Genomic DNA, 12,766 nt, shown 5'->3' on the forward strand with positions numbered 1-12,766 from the left:
CATGTGGAGCTGCTAGGCCCCCTGCATCTATGTCTATCAAGGCTTTTTCCAGGGCTAAAGCAGCTAAATCTTCTAAGGCCTTGCCTGCTAAAACCTCCTCACACAGGCCTACCTCTAGTTCCCAAATGCTCAGCCTGGCAGAGGATCTCATTTCTTTGATCAGAGGATCCCAACCTCACCCTGACAGGGCCTCCCCCCCCCCTCCTGAGAAGAGGCCTAGAGCAGAGCCCCCTGAGCCAGTTTCAACAGATTATTCCTCGGATGATTCAGAAAACTCAAATCCTCCAGAAGGCCCTTATTCTCCATATGAGGACTCTGATGCAGAAGACTCCATTCCTTCTGCCTCTCCTCCTGAGGAATTTTCTTTTGGGGAAACCTTGCATGCTATGAGAGAGCAATTTCAATGGCAGGGCCAGGATTTTTCAGATTCAAGGAAAAGGCTAAGGACCTTTTTTACATTTACCACAGCATAGGCCTTTAGCCATTCCTCCAGTATTAACAGTTGTGGATGATGCATTTAATGATGCTTGTACTGCCCCTGACTCTCTTCCCCCGGCCCCTGCTAAGCCCGACAGATACTACAGGGTCCCGGACACACATGTTCATTTGTATAAGGCTCCTATTGCAGATCCTGAAACTATTTCACAGGGCCCCAAAGCTGTAGCAGCTGCCTCTGCTAAAAACCCCCTCCCCTCTGAAAGAGAATCTAGAGCATTAGAGAGATGGGGTAAAAAAGTTTATACTTCTGCTACTCTTTCGGCTAGGGCCTTAAACTGTCAATTCCACATGATTCAGTATCAGGAATTTCTGTTAGATCAGCTAAATAAAAAACTGTCCTCTCCTGAACCTATAGACCGTAAGTCCCTTCAGGATTTGGTACTTAACACTCAGCAGGTCAGTAATCATTCCTTAAAATGCGGCTATGATTCACTGGAGGCTTCCTTTAGATCAGCTATGACTGGTACAGTGATCAGAAGGCATGCATGGTTAAAAGAGCAATCCTTACCAGACCATGTAAAGTCAAAGCTCCTAGATGCTCCCATGGAGAAACAAAGTTTGTTTGGCTCCCCTGCACAGCAGGTGCTAAAGAAGGTGGAAGAAAAAGCAAAATCTGTCCAAACAGTCAAGGATTTCTTACAGGTCCAGCCTCCTAGGTTTAGTAGAAACTGGCCTTCGAAGAATTGGTCCTTTCCAGACACCTCCAGAGCACAGAGAGGCAGAAATAGGCGCCCAAGAGGCAGAGGTCAATCCAGAGGTGCCTACAGGGGACGTCAGTGGCAGCCTAACAACCAGAGAAGTACTGCCACAGATCCAGCTACTACCACTTCCACAGGACAGTCACAATGACTTGGCTCTGATACCGCCTACCAGGGAACAACTGGCAGCGCCCTTAGGCGGAAAGCTAGCCTTATTTTCAGTAAACTGGCATTACATTACAGGAGACAAATGGATTTTGCAGACAATAAACAAAGGCTACAGGTTTCACTTCCATACTCTACCAAAAAAGAGAGGAATGCCAAACCTACCACCAAACCAAAAGACAAACGCTCTAGGACAAATCAACCACTTACTAAGGATGAGAGCTATAGAAAAGGTACCGTCTATGGAACAAGGACAAGGATTTTACTCCAGACTTTTCCTGGTACCAAGGAAAGAAAACCAATGGAGACCTATTCTCGACCTGTCCACTCTGAACACATATCTCATTGTTCCAAAATTCAAAATGCTGACCCTACAGCAACTTCTTCCCATGCTGGGCAAGGAGTCTTGGCTGGTGACTCTAGATCTCAAGGAGGCATACCTGCACGTCCCTATACGACCAGATTGCAGAAGATACCTCAGATTCCTTGCAGGATCAGAGCATTATCAATTCTCAGCATTGCCCTTTGGCTTATCTACTGCGCCCAGAGTATTCACGAAATGCCTGGCATCAGTAATTGCTTATTGCAGGCTTCAGGGAATTCAGATTTATCCATACCTGGACGACTGCCTAATAAAAGCGGACAACAAGACCAAATTAACAAAAGATTTGGAAAAGGTTATACAGCTACTACAAGCCCTGGGATACACAGTCAACATGCAAAAGTCAAGGCTGATACCATCCCAAAGGATAACATTCTTGGGTGCAGAACTGGACACTTCAAATCAAATGGCATTTCTCACAACAGAAAAGCAAAAGCAACTACCACTCTATTTCATGGCATTAACAACACAGAACCAGCTTACAGCAAGGAAAGTCTTGCAAGCCCTGGGTTACATGGCATCCTGCATAATATTGATTCCACATGCCAGACTGCATATGAGGAAGTTGCAATGGTACCTAAGGAATTTATGGTCTCAACACAAGCACAGTCTAGAAACCCAAATTCCAATAATTCCATGCCTGAAGCAAGAATTCCTGTGGTGGGCTCAGGCCTGTCAGTTGAACAGAGGACTGCCTTTCCACAAGCCTCACCCAAGCCAGACTATCACCACGGACGCCTCAGACCTCGGTTGGGGGCACACATGGTGGACAAGTGTATACAAGGCCTATGGACACAAGACCAGCTGAACCTACACATAAATCAAAAAGAGATGCTGGCAGTGAAACAGGCAATTCAGACATTCAGACCGTTTCTTCAACAGGGTCATTTGCAGATAAGGACGGACAACACCACAGTCATGTGGTATATCAACAAACAAGGAGGCACACATTCATATCCTCTATGCCGGATGGCAATGGACCTGTGGAATGTGGCCCTGAACCTCAACATTCAGCTCCAGGCCATATTTGTGCCAGGAAAAGAAAATATACTAGCAGACGCCTTAAGCAGAACTACCATGGATGCCCACGAATGGATGCTGCATCCAGACATCTTCAAATCCATTACAAAGAAATGGGGACTACCAGAAATAGACCTGTTCGTATCCCCACACAACCACCAATTAAGGAAATTCTGCACAAGGACATACCACCCACTTGCTTGGAAGGTGGACTCCCCCTCCTTCGGTTGGGAAAATCTGACAGCATATGCATTCCCACCTCTTCCTCTGATGCACAAAGTGCTACTGAAGATCAAAGAAGATCACCCAAAGATCATCCTGATAGCTCCAGACTGGCCGAGGCAGCATTGGTACCCGCTACTGAGGAGTATGTCTCGGACGCACGCATGGCCTCTACCTCTAGTTCCTCTACTGCTAACTCAGAACAACTTCAAGATCCTACATCCAAACTTGACAACACTGCAGCTAGCTGCTTGGAATATTACATAAAACAAAATAACCCAGTTTTATCTCAGAGGGTTAAAGACATTATCCTGGAGGCTCGCAGACCCTCCACAAGGAAGACTTATTCAGCCAAATGGAAAAGATACCTCATTTGGAGTGCAGCAAAAGGAGAAAATGTATCATTAACAAACATTGCTAACATCCTGGAATATTTAGCAGAACTTTTCCACAATGGCCTGTCTTACTCCTCCATTAAGATTCATGCATCAGCAATTTCAGCAGAATACAACATGGATCCTCCAGTCTTCTCTCATCCTCTACTCAGGCAGTTTCTGAGAGGAATTAAAAATGTAAAACCTCCAAGAAAGCCACCTTTGCCTACATGGGACCTTAACTTTGTGCTGGAAAAGTTAACACTTCCCCCCTTCGAACCAGCAGCAACAGCAGAATTACAGTTCTTATCTTGGAAAACTGCTTTCCTGCTTGCAATCACTTCAGCAAGAAGGGTTTCTGAATTACAGGCATTAATGGCAGTACAGCCCTTCCTTATCTTCCATCAGGATAGAGTGTCCTTGAGAACTAACCCTACTTTTATGCCAAAGGTGGTCTCCAGGGTATCATTGAACCAAGCAATCCACCTACCAACATTCTTCCCCAACCCACAGAACGGGGGAAAGACTACTACATACCTTGGATGTGCACAGGCAATTGCGCTACTATCTGGACAGAACCAAGAACAATAGAAAAACTGACCAGCTTCTGGTAGCATATGCAACAGGAATGGAAGGAAAAGCAATTTCAAAACAGACAATCTCAAAATGGATAGGAAATTGCATTAGATTTTGTTACTCTTTTCATGGAAAGACAACTCCAAAAAACATCAGACCTCACTCCACAAGGGCTACAGCCACTACTACAGCTTTCTTATGAGGAGTGGCTACCAAAGACATTTTAGAAGCTGCTACTTGGAGCTCCGTGCATACATTTGCCAAGCATTATAATCTACCTTTATACTCCAGATCCCGAGCAGGTTTTGCAACTGCTGTTTTGCAAGGGATCTTAACTACACCATAATCTTCTTAGTGCCCCCTCCCCCAGTTTGGCTATGGTATTCTACCCATATGTTAGGACTGCAGATGCATCCTTGAAGGACATAGTACAGTTTTGTACCTACCATAAATGTAGATGTCCGAGAGGTATGCATCTGCAGTCAGGATTACCCACCCTCCTTCCCCTCTGTGGTACTCCTAGGGTGTTTGCCCATCTTGTAGCTAGCTGGGGGAGTCTATTATGGTGTATTTGTTTGTATATATGTATATAAATGTTTATTTTTTGTTTGCTCTCTACTGTTTGGAATCATTTGCATTTATCCAAATTTAGCCTTCCTAGAGGGCACCTGGCATCTGGGGCAAGAAACACTGAGGAAAATGGCGTCGGCTGATGCCTTTATACCCTATTCACAGCAGCTATGACGTCGGGTGAAGTGCGACATCAGCCGAGGCCAGACCCAGACTTTGGAATCCGGCTGACCGAAGGGCTGCCTGAGGCAGGACAACCCATATGTTAGGACTGCAGATGCATACCTCTCGGACATCTATATTTATGGTAGGTACAAAACTGTACTTTATCCACCACTACCTCACAAATTGTCACCTTAGATCTGTTAAAGCTCTACTTGACATCTTTAAGTGTCAAAGTCTGTACTCCTTTGTATGTGTCTTTCGGCTTTTCCCGTGTAGGAGTCACCACAATGGAACTCCGGTCCGCTAATGATTGGTAGTTGATTTTTACATGCCGAGTTACCAGCCCTGACGCACAACCTTCAATGAAGGTACGCCCATTCACGCATATCTCCACGCAGAAGATGCTGTAGCTGAGAATCGAACTGGACAGCGTATTACTGTGAGGCGACAAAGCTACCGCAGCACCACCACCGCGGGTAAAGTCTGTTCAGCAAAAGTCTCAAGTACAATTCCTGCACCAATCAGGGTAGCATATAACATTCTTTAATTTAAGCTGCAGCTAAAATATTTCCTGTCTAACTCCCGGCTTGGCACATGGTGCTCTCCTGGCGAATAATTTCATCTCCTACTCCTCTAGTGCCCTATATGCATCCTATCTCTCCCTTGTTTTAATTTCTTTTACTCTCATTTTCTTTGCTCTTAATCTTGCTTGTACTTCCTTATTTATCCTGTCTCCCATATCTACCCTACTTATTACCTCTAACAAATACTTATCTCTTACTCTAGTTTTAATTGTGGTACAAGTGTATTATTTTGCATGTCATGTGTGTATTAATATTTATGTTAATGTATTTACAGTGTATTGTAATATGATGTCAATTTTCACCTATGTTTACACATTTTCTGTTTTTTTTTTTTTGTAGGACTTTTCTCCCTGAGCCTGTACTGAAAATTGGTAAAATTATCGAATCTGATGTTTCCAGTAAACAATTGCCAATAAATTAGTTAATTAGATACATAAGTGTTGTAACATTTAACACATTGCTCAGCCAGTAAATAACGGGTCTCACTTTGGTAAACGTTCTTGTAACCTCTAAGGAATGAGACCAAGCTGGTGAAAAACTAAAAGGTAGAATGTGCTTGATAAAGACAGCACTAGTTATGATAAAAGAGTTCAAAGATAACTGTAAAATAGTAGCACAAGCCCTTTTCTTAACTTGCAGCCTTCCCACCCTTTCTAACATGAAACAGTGATGCCTTCTTTTTAGGACTAAAAATCACCCTGCAGATTCTGTTCAAGAAAATCTGGAGTCATTCAGATTACTGGCAAAGGAAGATGCACTTGGAGAAAGCAATATTTCATATGGACCATAACAGTGCCTTCTTATTCACTAAAATAAAACTCAATTTAATTGTTAAAACCTAAAAGAAAAAGACTATCAGCATAAACCAATGATACACACAGATGCATTACATGTAAGCATTTGTTCCTACATTTACACAGACTTGGTCGGGTTGTTAACACTTACAGCTCCTTTGGTTTGTATACTGGTTGATGCATGCATATCACATTCACATACATATATTCAAATACTCATTCATGCATGCATGTAAACATTCTCTGTAGCTCAAAAGGTAATGTATTTCCCTTTGGTGGTGAGGATCAGAAGGCAATGGGTTCCATTCCCACACCAGATTGTTCGATTTATTTTTCAATATTGACACTGCAGTGCAGTCTAAGGTGGGTGCTGAACTTCTGAGTATGCCAGCCTTCGGACGGGACCCCATATGCCTGAGCTGATGGTAGCTTATGTGAATGTAAATTATTTATTAAAAACAAAAATAAATCCACTGGTGTCCAGGCTACGAAACAAAGACAACAATAATTCCAACAAAGCCAGTCAGTAAAGCAAACCACTTGGTTAAGTGCTTTCGTCTGATAGTTCAGACATCATCAGAACCAAGAAGAATGTTTAAAATCCAAGGCTAAAAATACAAGTAAAATGACACACCCATTCAAAACCACCAATGATGGTTAAGTCATTAATTAAACGCACCAGAATTAACTGAGTAAAAGCTACAGTATCTTGGGTATTTTATGCAAACAAACCAGGTGTTATAAGCCCACAAAATGTTAAAGGGTTAATGCTGTTCTTTTCAGTTCACTAGAAATAGAAATGTGTTCATTCAACCCCGGGGGGGTTGACTACATGTAGTCTCATTTGCCACAACATTTCTTTATGAAGCAGTTGGTTCTCCCAATCACCTGAGTGAATCAAGAAATCAAACAGCAAAATGATCCCAAGCCAGGGCACAATAGTTAAAATAAGTGAATTACGACAACTGCTCCAAGTAACAGGAAACCACACCAAAGCGTAAAAAAGAATGTCGTTTAATCACAATCACCGACTAAGCGCTTTCACCATAAAATGGCTTCTTCAGAGTCAGTGTTAAAAAACAAATGAAACACATTTATACAAATAATGTGCTTGAATAAAAAGTGACATCATCCAGACCCTTCCAATGAGCAGAATAATGCAATTATACAATTAAACTAAACCATCGTAGACAAGTTACTCATTCAAAAAATAATAAATAAACTCCTAAAATTTGTATTTGTATTTTATATTTGTATATATATCTAAATGTAAATAAAATTATATATAATATGTAATTGCAAACTATTAATTAAACAATGCAAAAGTACATACAAATGTATATCATAATAACTTTACAAAAACATTATATATTTATTGTATTTTTATATATATGTTTTTGTATGTTACTATATTAAACTAGCCTTGTATTTCAAAACAGGTTTTATTGATATGTAATCGTTAATGCCAGGATATCTCATGGCATTTAATCTCAACTGCCATAAAACTTCCAACAGGGCTACTCTATTACTAGTGTCACCACCTTGTTCAATATATACCCTATCTATAATAAAAAACACAAACTTTTTGAATCCATTGCACCTACAACTATGTAAATATAAAGCATTGTGTGGATCCTTGTTCTTAACAGATCGTACGTGTTCAGTGATTCTGTCACGCAATCTACGCGTAGTCATACCCACGTAGAATGCATCGCATGTAATGCACGAGGCAACATAAACCAAGTTCTTGGTGTTGCAGTTACACGTGCCCGGGCATGGCAACGTGTGTCCGTATCCCTTAACACAAATATATGAACCTTCAGCAATGTACCTGCAACTTCTACAACTACCACATTTTAACATCCTAGATGTTCTATTCTTTGTCTCTCTTTCTAAGATTACTTTCAAGTTGTCTCCCTTACTGAACACTATCCTAGGTCTCATTCTCAACACTTTTTTAGTGGCATTATTCAAACAGTATTCCCATGCATTTCGTAATGCTGTAGCTATTTCTGTTGCTTTCTCATTAAATTTTAAAATGAAACATGGTCCAAAAGGGGTTATTTGGTTGAGCACCTCTTGATCATGATCACCTCTATTCATCTCATGTGCAGTGATGAGAATCGGTGAATATACTGAACTTCTCTTCCTAAATACCTCTCTCTTCAAATTCAATAATAATTGAAGCGGATAGCCCCTATCCATTAACATACCAATAAGTTTGTAAATTTCCTGTTTAAATAACCCCTCATCACTGACCAATCTAGAGATGCGCACCATTTGCCCCTTGGCAACTCCTTTTCTTTGATGGTAAGGGTGACAACTCTTGAAATGCAAAAGCGAATTTGAATAGCTTTCTTTCCTATATAAAGTGCTAGATAAACCTTCCTTGTCTTTCGAAATTGTGATGTCCAAAAAATTAACACTGTCTTTACTCCACACATGCGTAAATCTCAAAAAGCTAGTGGTGGTATTTAAATATTGAACAAACTCAACCGCCCCAGCTTGATCGCCTTTCCGTAAAATAAGCAAGTCATCCAGGAACCTATTGTAAAGAAGTATGTTCTCAAAAAATCTAGATGGAAAAACAAAGGTTCTTTTCCATGCTAATAGAACTAGATTCGCGAAAACTGGGGCACACCTAGCCCCCATTGCCACACCAGAGCATTGTTGAAACATCTCCCCCTCGAATTTGATGAAGTTGTTTAGAAGAACAATTTCCATCAATTCACAGAGGAGGTTTAGTCTGCTCTTATCTATGGTGTGGCACATATTCAAACTTTCATGGAACATCTCTAAACCTTCCAGGTGGGGGATGACTGAAAACAAATTCACTACATCAATAGTTAGAAAACCAAATGAACTAGTATTTGCCCCAACCTCCCTTAGTCTTTCAAGGCAGTGCCATGAGTCCCTCAATACAGGGGCGACCTCAGTCAATACTGACTTACACATGACATCAACAAAAGAAGCAAGGGGTTCAGTTTTAGAACCCTTGGCAGCCACTATAGGTCTAAACTGTAAATTTATGGTGCCTTTATGCACCTTTGGTATGCCAAAGATACAGGGCAAAGTAGGGTTCTTAACAGAAAGATAGTCATATTCTGCCTCAGTGATGGCTCCTTGAAACAATGCATCTAGCAAAAACAAATCAATCTTCTTGTAAGCAATATTGATTTTGTTTCTCGAAACCCTTTTGTATGTACTATCATCTTCAAGAATAGCCATCATAGATGCCAAGTAGTCAATTTTGTTCATTAAAACCATCCCACCACCCTTGTCAGGTTTCATACACCTAACATTGCTGGAATATCTCAATTCCTTCAAAACCAACCTTTCCTGGGGGGTTAAATTGTCAACAGCTTTATTCTTGCCACTACAAATTTTCCTAAATTCAAATTCTAACAGCTTTTCAAGTGCAGTAAGCTCACAAAATGGCGGTGGAATAAAGGTGCTTTTCCTTTTAAGTACAGTAGTTGTCACGTTCTCACTATTCAACTGTAACTGTTTATTTCCCTGAAAGTACATCTCTAAATTTAGCCTTCTCATAAATAACTTAAGATTTACCAAAATCTGAGCAATATCTAATTTGAAGTTTGGCACAAAATTAATACCCTTAGTGAAGAGCTGAAAATGCACGTCACCAATTTCGATATCCATATAATTATAAATGAAAAATCCCAACTTTTGCAAAGTTTGGCAGCTCAACTCAACATCAAGTTCAGATAATTCTAAATTGCAATCTTTTGAGTCATTAATAATGTGTGTAATAGCATTACTTGCATTACATACCTGAGAGGTTTGCTCAACCATTGGCTCCTTTTCCAACAACACAGTCAAAGTTGAATTAGAATGTGCAGTAGGATAAATGTCGCTAACAGTGACATTCAATTCAGTAAAATCCTCCTCATAATGCAACATGTTTACAGTCAAGTCACCCCCCCCATTAACACACAGCTCATTGTTCAAAAAACATTGCTCATTGGTAGAACCATCCATTACACAGTCAAAAACACAGACAGGTGCACAAACAAAAATTGAAATGTCACTTAAGTCAATTAGTAACCCCTCTGGTGGGTGTCCCTTTCTCGATCCCGATACTGTCTGTTCACACTCAATGTTATTTGTGCCCTGTTCATCAGTCTCTCGGACCTGCGAGGGCCCGGAGGTGGATCCAAAAAATCTACCCCATCAAACCCTTGTTCATACTCATCAGAGTTGACACACTCTGGTAACAATTCACCGTGACCTAAATTTGAATGATTGTCATGAAAATTGACGTCATTTTTACCAAAGTGGTCCCCACCTCTATTTCTAAATTTGTCGGGTGGGTATGCACAATTATGTTTGTAGTCAAAAGTATCTCTTGCCAACTTTTTGTGTTTTAAGGCTAGATTCTTGACCACAAACAATTCTAGATTTTTCATGACTTTCCGAAAATTTACTTCATATTGAAAAAATAAAAGGTCAGTCGTAATACTGTTGTGCAACTGAGAAATTTCGTCACAAAGTGAAATCAGCTTGGCACAGTTATTGTTAATGATAATATTCAACATATCCAAGCCCGCTTTATCAAAAAGAGCCGTTAACTCATTAAAGGCGTCTGAACCAACTTCGACGCCCATAGGGAGTTTCCACAACCGAAGCCCTTTCAGCACTTGTTTGAGCTCCTTTGAATGTTTGAGAAATAAATTATCAAGTTGTAAAGCTCTGTACTTGGTACAAAGCTTATCATACCTGAAAATCTGTTCCTTTAAAGTTGGCAAAATTGTAGAATGCGGGTTTGGAAAGGCACCTTGTTCACCAAAACACGGCTCATCAAACCATGACTGTAAATCCTGACCTCTCAACTCACACACCGGCACAGTGGGTGGAACTCGCATCTTGGGCGAAGTTCTATTGGTCTCCTTCAAATTTGATGCAATTTTATCTTTAGAGTTAGATACCACATCCGAAAAGGTGACCGGAACACCCGATTTCTGTCCAGGCATAGGCATAGAAGTAGATGCAATAGGTGAATGTAAGGTGAACAGTTCCATCTGTGATTCAGTGGGGCTAGAAACTGCAGTAGCCCCTTTGTCACACCGATCCTTTTCATGCATTCTCAATAGTTTGTTGACCACTAAGGATAGTTCCTTTAAGACACCCTCCATTAATGCAAGGCAAAGTCACCTGATAACCAACAAGCAGAATCGTCCACACTAGACCAAACAGCAAAATGATCCCAAGCCAGGGCACAATAGTTAAAATAAGTGAATTACAACAACTGCTCCAAGTAACAGGAAACCACACCAAAGCGTAAAAAAGAATGTCGTTTAATCACAATCACCGTTTTACAAATTTTACACAGCACATAGAGTGCCTTGCTAGTGCACTTTTGTTGTCCCTTTTCCTTATACTGTATTGATGCTGGTAGATTATTTGCTTCATGCTACTTAGTCTTACCAACATAAAATGCACAACATGCGCAACATGTAGCAAGGTAAATAATTTTCTGAGATCTACAATTCAAATGTGTTTCTGTATCCCATAAAGTATTTTTCTCAAAACTGCACCCTGCTTGTTCGTTGCACTGGCTTTGTTGGAATTATATTTATTAAAAAGAGTAATGGTTCTTTATTTATTCACCATATATACAATATTTACATTTTACTTATCTGCAAGTTTACACCTCACAGAGAACTAAAGAAAAACGAAAAACAAACAGAAAACTGGTAAAAATAATAATAAAGCGAAACGCAGCTGAAAACCACGGAATAATTTTATTTAGTAACAACACTGAGCGCTTTCACCCACCACAATGCAGGTTTCATCAGAGTAGTTCCATAATGGAGCAGCTTGTCTTATATACTTGTCTTTAACCTATAAAATCCATCCATCAATAAATTAATCTTTCTATAAATTAATTAAGAAAGAAAGAAATTGAAAGCAATTTCATTGCTAATGCATAAGAGGCAGAGGTAAATACTAAGTATACTATATACAATATGCAATACAACATCATTAATTCAACTTAAAGACATATACAACATATACATTGAATTAATACTTATATACTATTATTGTACAATCTAACAAATAATCTAAACTAGTTAAAATACACCTAAATAGTAACAACAGATATACTCATATATTAATAATAAAATCAATTAAAATTAAAATTAATTTAAATAGTTAACAATAAATTAATCCAAAAATAATTTTTATTAATGTTAATTAATTTTATAATAACTATATAAGATTAAATATACCTATTTAATATGTTTGTCTAATAGTAAAATGTTATATATTGTATGAATTTAATTTTAATTGACTAACTATAGATATATATTTGTTGATCCCTGGTTTACTACATGCATTCAATCTTAACTGCCATAAACATTCCTTTAACTCAAGCAGTGCATTGACATCCCCTTCTTTCGTGATACTTTGAGGTATCCTGTCAATAACGAAAAAGAGGAATCTCTTAAAACTAGGGCATGTTGTACTGTGTACAAATAATGAATTTGTTAGTTTTTTATTTTTAATATCCCTATTGTGTTCAGCTATTCTTTCTTTGAGCTTCTTAATTGTCTTTCCAATGTAAAATGCTTGACATGACAAGCATGTAGCTAAATAAATTACTAATTTTGTATTACAGTTTACATGCCCTGGACACCTAATAGTACGATTATAACCCTTTATTGTAACATAAGGCCCATCTCTAATAAATCTACAA

At 39.4% G+C, this 12,766-nt stretch overlaps 1 protein-coding gene across 1 annotated transcript in view; it reads left to right on the forward strand.

Annotated features, from left to right (window-relative positions):
* Window positions 1–12,766, forward strand: part of LOC122805110 — an 807,491-nt gene that overhangs the window by 105,777 nt on the left and 688,948 nt on the right. The gene's annotated exons all lie outside the window — the stretch shown is intronic.

Source organism: Protopterus annectens, chromosome 1.part0, assembly GCF_019279795.1.
Source record: "Protopterus annectens isolate FY-2018-M chromosome 1.part0, PAN1.0, whole genome shotgun sequence".
NCBI classification, from domain to species: Eukaryota; Metazoa; Chordata; order Ceratodontiformes; family Protopteridae; genus Protopterus; species Protopterus annectens.